This window comes from Aulostomus chinensis, chromosome 13 (assembly GCF_037954235.1).
Source record: "Aulostomus chinensis isolate RoL2024-O1b breed Wild chromosome 13, RoL_Achi_v1.0, whole genome shotgun sequence".
Taxonomy (NCBI): Eukaryota; Metazoa; Chordata; class Actinopteri; order Syngnathiformes; family Aulostomidae; genus Aulostomus; species Aulostomus chinensis.
This window is the reverse complement of record NC_141332.1, coordinates 1,552,702-1,564,148: the sequence shown is the minus strand read 5'-3', so window position 1 is coordinate 1,564,148 and position 11,447 is coordinate 1,552,702. Positions and strand designations below refer to the sequence as shown.

Genomic DNA, 11,447 nt, shown 5'->3' with positions numbered 1-11,447 from the left:
CAAATTAGGTTTTGCACATATATACACCCATTCACTGCCAATTAATTTGCATAAACAAATATTTAACCAACATTAAACGTTAAATCAGCATTTGCACAGTTTGTTTGCAGGACAAGTTTATGTTATTTTTGAGTCTGTGAGTATGTGTGAATCAATCAGTCAAGCAGAGGTTAGCACAGCAGCTGCATGCAGATAACATAATTATCTTAGTACTTTTTATCTGGTGGGAAAGAGCTAATTAAAAAAACTTCCGAACTTTTTTGTAATTTCCTCCATTCGAGAAAATAGTGTGTAACGGCATCTGTAGAGATGCTCCTAGGTTGCAACCTCCCTCGACTCTCAATCCCAACCCTTGGTACACTAGACTATTTGCAATGAGGTATAAGTACCAAATTTACAAGTGTAAAATGTGGATATACTCAAGTATACTTTGGATATACTTAAGTTAAAAAGTACAGCGAAAAGTAGCATGAAAAGTACACGCTCCTTTAAAAACAACATTTTTTTTACTCGTGTGTGTTACTTGAATTGGACCCCTGCATAAGTCATGTATAATTGGAAAAGAGCAGGTAGAAGCAAAAAGATGTCCTTTTCCATAAAAAGGAATAGCTGTATTGGCTGCACGGTGGTGCAGTGGTCAGCACTGTTGCCTCACAGCAAGAAGGTTCCGGGTTTGAGTCACCGCCCTGGTGCGGGATCTTTCTGTGTGAGTCTCCATGTTCTCCCTGTTCCTGTGTGGGTTCTCTCTGGTACTCCAGCTTCCTCCCACAGTCCAAAGACATGCAAATGGAGATGAGGCTGATTGGATACTCTAAATTGACCGTAGGTGTGACTGTGAGAGTGAATGGTTGTCTGTCTCTTTGTGTTGGCTCTGCCATGGACTGGTGACCTGTCCAGGGTGAACCCTGCCTCTCGCCCGAAAGCCGCTGGTATAGGCTTTAGCAAATTTACTAAAAACTATAAATATAAAGACTATTCTCTTCTGGTTACCCCTCCCAGCCTTCTTGGGGGGGTTGTTCCGGTCACCTGAGTGAAGGCGTGAATGCTGGCACCTCCTGGGGAGGGATCTAAGGACGGCATTGTAGGATATCTGTGTAGGTTCTCATTCATCCAGGTCATCGTAGATCGAAGCGAAGTAAAATCTGGTCAACTGGACGTAAGTTTATCTTGAAGACGTTTCACCTCTCATCCGAGAGGCTTCTTCAGTTCTAGTGAAGAGTGTGGAAACTCCAGCTTATAAACCTATGTGGGAGTGGTCAGTGCTATTGTGGTGGAAACGACCCTCCCGAGACTCACCTGGCCTCCCCAAACGACAGTCGTTGTGCGGTGTCAGAGAGTTTCAGGGGTGGTCGTTAGGGAGTTTCACCGACCACTCAGATGCTAATGGGCTGTGCTGGCATCAGCCGTTCCACATGGGTCTTTCAGCTGAGCTCTTTGGGGAAGCTTTGAAAGGACTTGGTTGTAAATAGGTGAAAGGAAATGTCGCAGTCCACCTCCTCTGTGCCAGCACAGCCCATTAGCATCTGAGCGGTCGGTGAAACTCCCTAACGACCACCCCTGAAACTCCCTGACACCTCACGACTGTTGTTTGGGGAGGCCAGGTGAGTCTCGGGAGGGTCGTTTCCACCACAATAGCACTGACCACTCCCACATAGGTTTATAAGCTGGAGTTTCCACACTCTTCACTAGAACTGAAGAAGCCTCTCGGATGAGAGGTGAAACGTCTTCTAGATAAACTTACGTCCAGTTGACCAGATTTTACTTCGGTGCGATCATTGTAGGATAGTTGTACAATACTTTCATTCAGCCACAAGATGGCATTATAGTACCTTTAAGAGCCCAAGGGCTCATGCAGTTGATTTTTCCCTATGCTTCATGCTTTAATGTGGAGGAAGCCTTCAGAGAAACGTACAAGTGTTTGTAGGTGATGTCTGAGGCCCCCTGACACCACCTGTCACCCACCTACAATCCGTGATACTTTCCACCAAAATATTAATAATATATTAATGTTTTATAAAAATTAGGACGGTATCAATTTTAATAAGTCAACACTGCAGGTATTATTCAAGCGGAAAGCTCTGTCTGATGCGCTGGAAGTTGCTCTCTTCCTGCAGGAGCAGTTAAACGGACACAGGATCCAATGCATCCAATCCGGATGGTGTTGACTTAAGCACCTACCTGACACCTGCTCGAAATCCAAGATCCTCAGGGAACACAGCAAGGCAAGGCAATTTTATTTGTAGAGCCCGTTTTCACCACCAGTTTGTCTCAAAGGGCTTCATGGCATCATAACAACATCCTCTGTCCTTTGACCCTCACATCAACTGAGGAAAAACTCCATAGAAAACCCTTTTAACAGGGAAAAATCTGAGAAACCTCAGGGTGAGCAACAGAGGAGGGACCCCTCACCCAGGACGGACAGACAAGCAGTAGATGTTGTTACAGACAAGAAAACAGTTTACAATGCAAAATGTGAGAAACATGGAAATGTTAATAACAGTTGAAGAAGGAAGCTCCTGGTAGGGGAGGCAGGGAGAGCAAGCCAGCTTGATGGGGGACTGGATGGTAGACTGGTTCATGGAAGGGGAGGCAGGGAGAGCAAGCCAGCTTGATGGGGGACTGGATGGTAGACTGGTTCATGGGAGGGGAGGCAGGGAGAGCAAGCCAGCTTGATGGGGGACTGGATGGCAGACTGGTTCATGGAAGGGGAGGCAGGGGCATTGTCTAATTACATTGTCTAAGACAACGTCTGTCAAACATTTTAGGGCATGTCGATTCATAAGACAAGCTTAAACTGAATGGGATATGTATTAACTCTGCTGTCAGTCCATTTTCAGGTCTGGTTGTGTAGCTGCATGTTAATGACACAAATGGCGATCCTGGGGTCATTTCTGGTAACCTCACTGATGAAGTGGAAGACAGGAATGATGCTCCCAGGCATATCAGTTTAGACCTGGGTGCCGAGAGGAGGCATCAAAGGATTCAGCAATGGTGGACATTTCTAAGAAAGCACCATGCACAATACGGGATCAGTGTGTTTCTAGGGTCAAAAGACCAGGACCATTTTTATCTGATACAATTCACAGGCTTGTTAATAGTTTAGGCAAATCTTCCTGCTTTTCGGTTGAATATAGAAAACACTTAGAATAAGTTAAGTCATGAAGTAGTTCTAATAGTCAACTACACTGGACTAGACTTGACATCCATTTTCTCCTATCCTTATCCTATTAAGGGTCGTGGGGGGTGGAGCCTATCGCAGCAGCCTCCAGGCGAGAGGCGGGGTTCACCCTGGACAGGTCGCCAGTCCATCGCAGGGCCAACACATAGAGACAGACAATCATTCACTCTCACAGCCACACCTACAGTTCGTGATGGGTAGATGAGGCATCATGAAGCGTTTCGACACATTGCCAAAGTGTATTGATACTGTGTTGAATACTGACACCTGCTGGACCGTAAAAATCCCTACAGGCAACCTAGTTGACAGACTCGACTGAAACTGATTTGATGACCTAGTGTATACAATAGTATAATTTAAGTCATTGTATTTTACATTGTATTATTCATATCTTTATTTAAATTTAAGATATCTTTGATATTTTTAGATATGGTCAATAAATAATGTGAACATGTATCATAACGTAAAAATCGAAGTGAACGTGTTGTGAATGAGGATGCTTATTGACTGGGGGGTTTTTTTGTACAAATTTTTATTCAAAAAAATAAGTTTTTCCAACGTTTTGAAATTAAGTCTGTGAGGCTTTTTTGATAAAACTTCTCCAGCTGTAGAAGACACCCACTCACATGGCACAGATGAGGCTGGAGTGCAGAAAAATTGTAAAGACAGCTGGTAGAGGTTTGGATATATATAGTCTTTTGGTTGTCCCAGTATCTCAGAGGATCCTGGGCCCAAGATGAGAATCTGACAGAACTCCATACAGGATAGAGTATGACCAGACAAATAAAAAGAATAACCCACTGCATTTTTACTCTAAAGAAAGAGCCTAAGCAACAAATTTAACTTCCTTATTGCGGATTCCTGCACGATCCTTTTAGCCGCTGAGAATGTGAGGTAGGGTCCTCATCTTCGTAGATTTATGACGCGCTCCCAGAGGCCAAGCTGACAGAAACGCTGAGATCCAAAGGCGTTTTGGTGCATTTATTATGAAACAACCAGCACAGAGCTATCACAGCGCATCAAGGATGGATTCATGAAAAAATGAAACCAGTGCATTAATCAGGAAAAGGGTGATGAATGAATGAGTGGGTCGCGATCAACAAAAACTACGGCTACTACCCGACCCTGACTCTCTCTCCTCTGTGTTCCCGGCGAGTGCCCACCTTCATGCACACGCACCTCTGCACGCACACACGCCTACTCCCCCGTGAACCAACCCCTATGCAACACACACACACTCAAGCACACCACGCCCCTCCTTCTTAGCCTGTATGTCTCCTACATTCCTCTTTGACAAAAACTGAACTTCATTTTGAACTATTTCATAGCTACAGAGAACTGTACTGTCATCTTCCCAAAGATTAAGTATTGAGCAATACTTTCATTCAGCCACAAGATGGCATTATAGTACCTTTAAGAGCCCAAGGGCTCATGCAGTTGATTTTTCCCTATGCTTCATGCTTTAATGTGGAGAAAGCCTTCAGAGAAAGGTACAAGTGTTGAAGAGTTCTGTTTTGTTTTTTTTTGTTTTTTTACTTTATTTCAAAGTACCTTCAGGCTCAAGCCCTAAAAAAGAGCAGTGTGGTCAACATGATCTGCTAGGACAGGAGTAGATCTGGAAAATGTAACACTGTTGATAACTTCTATGGAAAAGAAAAATGGATAAGTGATATCCAGATGGCTTGCAGACATGCAGACAGACATGTAGAACTGCAACTTTGTGCCAAAAGTCTATTGTTACTTACTCTGGCTGAGCAGTTAGTTGAGATTTTATTTTAATTACAATATGATCAATTGCAATCCTCAAATCACTGGAAGCATGATATTTGGTGAAGGAAGCTAGTGTCTGCATAGCAGCCTTGTTTGACACAGATCCCTCCAAAATCCTAATCATTTAAAAATATCTTGTGGCAGGATGAGGAAAAGTCAGGAGTCAAAGGGAAGTTTTAACTTTAATTCCCAACCAAAAACCAACTCCAACAGGAGCAACTTTACCAAAAATGTAAACCACACCGCTAGCTCCCAGCCCTGCTGGGTGAGAGTCACAGCCCATGGTGTTCGCCACACAGAATGTCACATTATGGGAATTTTATGTACATTTATTTACTTTACAAAATTGACTTGACTTTTGTTTTTTTGTGTTTATTTGGGTTTATTTGTTGTCCTCTGTTATGTGTGTGTGTATGCAGTGCCACGGGTGGTTTTTTTTGTTGTTGGTTTAGTCCTTCCATGATTTGAGATTAGGCTGCTGTGGTGAGCCCCCAGCCCTGTTCACCCCCTTCATTTTGGCCCCAGTTTGGATATTACTCAGCCAATGTAAATGAATGTATTTTATTGATTAATGGTGAAATTTTTTATTTTTTTTAATAAACATATATTCTCATAAAAATGTCTCTCGCACTTTAATATCCATCTAGGCTTTGTCAGAGTATTTAACTATTTCCTGGGGCGAAACTCCCCAGGTGGCATTGTCAGCATTAATTCTTTCCACCTTCCGCTTGCCCCATGGACATGGGACAGATTACAAGCTGCACAGGTGCAACTTGTCTGCTCGCAGGCAGACAGTCAGCAATCACAACTGTTATCGGGCTTCGTTGTGTAGCCAAAACGTAATGTTTTTGAGAAGAATCAGGGAACATGAACTAAATACTTTTGTTATAAACAAAAGCATAATTGAATAATTTTATGTTACAATTTGGCTGCACGGTGGTGCAGTGGTCAGCACTGTGGCCTCACAGCAAGAAGGTTCTGGGTTCAATCCCTGGCTCGGGCACGGGATCTTTCTGTGTGAGTCTCCATGTTCTCCCTGTTCCTGCTGGGTTCTCTCTGGTACTCCAGCTTCCTCCACAGTCCAAAGACATCAAGAGAGGACGAGGCTGATTGATACTCTAAATTGACCGTAGGTATGAATGTGAGTGTGAATGGTTGTTCGTCTCTCTATGTTGGCCCTGCGATGGACTGGCGACCTGTCCAGGGTGAACCCCGCCTCTCGCCCACAGACGCTGGGATAGGCTCCACCCCCCACGACCCTTAATACTAAGGAATAAGCGGAAGACAATGAGTGAGAGTGAAGCTATTGATATGTTTGATCATAGATCTAGCAAACTGTGGAGGTATTGCACAAAATTAGAATTAAGAAATTCAAAGTAGGTAAAAGGCGAAGCGTGGCCGACTTTAGTCAGCGCATCCTCTCTTAATCACGTATGTGATTTGTTTATGTACTTGTAGTCTGGCCAGGATGATGAGGTGAAGCTTTGCTAAGTCTGGTACAGACAGTAGGGGTTAGTATGCATTCATGGCTTTCCTAAACAAACCACAGGATTGATTTTAGAATCACTGGGGGGAAATGAAGAACAGTGTAATTGTCTACCACAGAACACCTTCGAATAGAGACGTATGACAAGTTGAATCATATAGTGAGTAAAAAAGAAAATACAATGACGATAATAAAAGAGAGTAAGCCTTGCACAGAATCATAGACCGACTGAATGCATAAGTAGTTCAAAAATGTCATTAATAACAGAGCGCTCCAAAGAAAACAATCACAACTGGAGGAGTTACTTTTTATTTCTGTGAACTGACTGAGTTGATGACCATGAAGATTGATGACAAATTTATCCATAATGCCCAACTACTTGAACAACTTATTTCATTTTATCTGTATACTCTACTCTATTTGATCTGAATCATTTTATCTTATTTAATTGAGGTTATTTTATTCAATTGATTTTATTCAATTTTTTGTATCCATCAAATGTTTTGTCTATTTTTCTTAATTGTCTGCTGACGTATTTTATTGTGACAATGTGAGGGCGTGGCTCCGCACACAGAGCAGCCTATATTAATATAGGCTACCATCGTCTGAGAATCTCTGCCTTTCGGTCAAATATTCATCTGCAAAGGACAAGTGTATATTATTCCAAATTATCTTTACCTAGCGCTCTCACAACTGAACATTCGTGGGAGTATTAAAGCTTCCTCATCCAGCACATGCTTCAACAAAGGGCAAAATTGTAACTGAAATATCGTATCGTATATTGGATCGAATCATATCGAAAATCGGATCGACTTGGGACCTAGTGTATCGAAATCGTATCGTATCGGGAGATCAGTGGTGTTACCCAGCTCCATACATGACTAACTATTTGTGTCACTCTCACACCCGCCTGGACCTAACTCTACTTCAGGTCCAGCACAATTGGTCATCAACCTAGTGACAAGGCCATGATCACCTCCTACCTCCTTTCCTTTCTGTATAGCTCCTTTCACGCTGCACCAAAAACACAGATGAACAAGGGTGTTTGAGCACTCTGAAAGGGTCGACTCTGCATTTCAACCTGTGTCCACCGACCCTCCAAGCGACCCAGGTGTTTAGTGGCTCGCCTTGGCTCTGCTTGGCTCACCTGCAGTGTGAAAAAGGAAACCCGCATTGTCTCAGGTTTCCCGCAACCTTCCTTTCGTATTCTAATTTTGTCACTGTGCCGCCTGTCAGGCTGTCATTGTGGAAGCTCCGGAAAAATAAATAAATAATACAAAAATTTGACTCGGCTGCGCTGCGAGAGCTGCTCACTCATCTCTTGATTAAGTTTTGGCCTCTGCCGTTAGATCAGTCTTCCTGTTGATGTCCCCAATACTCTATGTCACTCCTTTTTTCAAACAATTTACATGTGTATGATCTTAGGTGAATTAATCTGTGCTTGGGAACTCCCACCAGTCGGGGAACCCTAACATGAACTGCGCAAGCATGATCGTGTTTAGAAACAAACTGTATAGCGATCTTCACGTCCTTTTTATCGATCATGGCAGCGCACTGGCAAGATCGTGAAGTCCTCAAGCTGCAGAAACCCCTGTGAGACTTATGACAATAATGACAGTGAACCAACCGCCTGCCATTGTCCTCTGTTGTACCCGACAGATTTTTTTCCTGTGGTTTCCCCTATTAAATGTGTGGTAACAAATGGGGGGAATAGAACAATCAGGCAAAGAATGTTTTGAGGAGAAAATTTTATTTGATACCAGTCTCCCTGAAGGGTTAAGACCTTACAGAAGGGCCTAGCCATTAACAGAAACTAAATTGACTCTGTCAAATAAGGAGCTACTTCCAAATGAGACTGTCTCAATAAATTATCTCATCTATGAGGAAAAGCTACAAACTTGGCTTGGCTCAGATGGCGCTGCCCTTCTAGCTACAGCCTCTCGTCCAAGTCATCCACACTTTATGTGAGGGAAAGAGACGATGCCTGGCAGCTATTTACTGGGATGTTTTTAAATGTCAGTGTCTACACTTTGGCACTTTCTCATTCATGAGTATGACTGGAAAGTCCGTTTTCTATGATTCTGATCACTATTTATCAGCCTCCAAAGAAATAATCCTTATTTGTACCTGAAAAATCGGAACTACAGTCAATCTGTTTCACTAATTATCGAAGAATACTAATTTCTGGCGATTTCAATTTGCACATGAATGTCTCAGACAGCAAGGCAAGAGAGTTGAAACAGCTTTCCATCAATTTTATTCTGCATGTTACTGGACCAACCCACAACGATGCCCATACCTCAGATTTGGCCATATGCAGAGGCTTGAATATCATTATTGAGAAGGTTGCTGAAAACAATTTTTCAGATCTTTCAACATGTCTGTCCCTGATTCAGCAAAAAACAGTACAGTGTGTGTATTGCTATGGGAAAGAACATTTCTGTTGGACCATGACTGCCTATCCCCCCCCCCACACACACACACATACACACACACACACACACACAAACACACTTATGACATGTCATATTGTCCTTCCATCCATCCATCCATTTTCTTCCGCTTATCCTGTTAAGTGTCACGGGGGGGGGGGGGGGGGCCTGGAGCCTATCCCAGCAGCTTTTGGGAATGAGGCGAGGTTCACCCTGGACGAGTCGCCAATATATCATATTGTCTTTTAGTACAATAAGCCACAAAATCAACAGAAATTAGGTGGACTAATTTCCACTATTTGAAGGATAATTTGAAAACTTTCTGTACATGGTAGGAATACCCTTGAATCATGCACAGACAGCGCCAGTTTGGCTTCCACTTTTACAATGATGTGGGCAGACAGACAACACCTGAACAATGGAGAATGAAGTCAGTCACCATCCAAAATGAAGAGCTGGCTTGGTTTGGGAAGGTAAATATTGAAGTGAATGATGTGCACTGCATGTCAACAGTTGTGTGTTTCCTCTGGCCGGGAAACATTCAAGTAACCTGTTCGGAAGATTTTCTGAGACAAACATATTTATGCACTTTTTCATTTCTATGAGTTCATTTTACAAAGATTGTACTACAACACTCATTCAAAAAGAAAATATTAAGTATTCACTGCAAATGATGTCTTGGTGTTATCTTAGACTCAGTTGTGATCAGATTTCATTAGTGGGCCTGATATGCCTAGCATGAGCTAGTTAGACCAAATTAATTCACCTTTACCAAAGCAACCATCACACCCTGAACTGGTGACATATTTTCTTTACATGTCCTTGTTGGGGACACTTCAGGTCACATTATCATTTGAACTACAGAAGACTGTGGGAGAAATGTGCCCAAGATCACCTCAGCAAGGGTTTTGGATCACATTACATCCTGCTAGTCATTCACACTTGTGTTTAATGCTCTCCTCTGGGGATCAGCTGAGTAAGTAGCCAAACAGGTTTCAGACTTTGGCGATGCTCTTCACAACGAGAGAGAAAACAGTGTCTGGTCGGATTCCCTGGATGATACCATAGAGCTGAAAGACACAAATTATTTACAATGATCTTAATTAGTCAGATCCAATTTTAATGATATTAGATCGTGTGCTGTACTGATCAGGTTGAAGAAATAATATGATTATGAGGAATTCAAGACATTTTGGTTGATGAGTTACCTCTTGTAAAATTGGATCGATTGTAGTTGTGTTCAGCTCAAATGAGGACTGAACATTTGCTTGAAGAAATGCTAGAACTGTGAGAAAAACAGAAACATTATTTATTTAGGGTGCCTTCAATCCTGCTGAAAATTGACTGAAGGAAAATCTACTCACCATTGTTTGACTTAGACAAGGGTGTGGTAACTGGGATATATGCCAGAGTTGATATGGCCTCTGAGGGAGTGGGAGCTGGGAGAACATTTTAACTGAATTAAACAACATTTAACATTTATAAATGGCCATTTGTTCACTAAAAGCCTTAAATAAAGTTATTCTAGCCTCATCAAATCACAAAAAAAGTAATTGTACATTGATATTTTCACTTGAAACTTCAGCTAAAAAGATTGTCTCTGTCTGAACACATTAAATATAATATCTGTTTAAGAAACTTCACTGCATTCTTACAGTGTACTTACTTGTTTGCGCAGCACAGGAGACTAAACATACAGCAAACAGGATCAGCAGCAGCATGGCGAAGCTGGACTGGAGAAAGTATTTCATAGAAAAATGTTCCCTCTGTTCTGTTCCAGCCTTGAGGAATGTTTGTGTAGTACAAGGAAGTGACTCCCCATTCAGAGGGGTGTGGCATGTTAGCAGCATCATCTGGTCTACAACTCAGGTGCAACAAAAGTGAGGGGAATTCCAACACCTTTTGGTGATCCAGTTCATTTAGCTCTGCTGTGTAATGGGATCCAGCTCTTTCAAGTCTTCATTCACGCACTTTTTAAAAAGAATCTTTTCCACTTCTGGTTTTTAGATTTACCAAATTAAGTTTTGACCTATTATTAATATGGATGCACGTACAGGTATATCACTTAAATTATTTCACTAATGATATAAAACCTGAGAATTTCCAGGATACCATAATCTGACATTGTCTTTAGGGGGATTGCTATCTGAATCTACTCAAGTCACAGCAATTTTTTTTCCAGAAAGAACAAAGAATTTTTTAAAGCATTTTTTTTTGTTAGATTTTTAATATTAAATTTTTCAAGAGGGGCGGCACTGTGGTGCAGTGGTTAACACTGTCACCTCACAGCAAGAAGTTCAGGGTTCTGCATGTTCTCCCTGTGCCTGCGTGGGTTCTCTCTTGTACTCCAGCTTCCTCCACAGTCCAAAGACATCAAGAGGGGACGAGGCTGATTGATACTCTAAATTGACTGTACGTGTTTATTAGGGAGTTTGGAATAGAAATTGCTGTGACAGTTACATTGACATATTTTTATATATAAAATAAACCCTTGGTACTGTCATGTTCCATATGGGGTGCCGTTTGTAAAGCAGCCCATTGTAAAAAAACAACAGTAGTATTTGGTCACATTTAGCTTAAA

The 11,447-nt window shown here is 42.0% G+C and overlaps 1 long non-coding RNA gene across 1 annotated transcript; it reads right to left on the bottom strand.

The window, feature by feature from the left end:
- Nucleotides 1-8,163: 8,163 nt before the first annotated feature.
- Nucleotides 8,164-10,672, bottom strand: LOC147250470 (uncharacterized). The gene is made up of 4 exons (XR_015119076.1): nt 10,533-10,672; nt 10,231-10,305; nt 10,075-10,151; nt 8,164-9,936 (listed from the first exon to the last, which is right to left on the bottom strand). It is a non-coding gene; the product is annotated as an uncharacterized LOC147250470 (long non-coding RNA).
- Nucleotides 10,673-11,447: the final 775 nt, after the last annotated feature.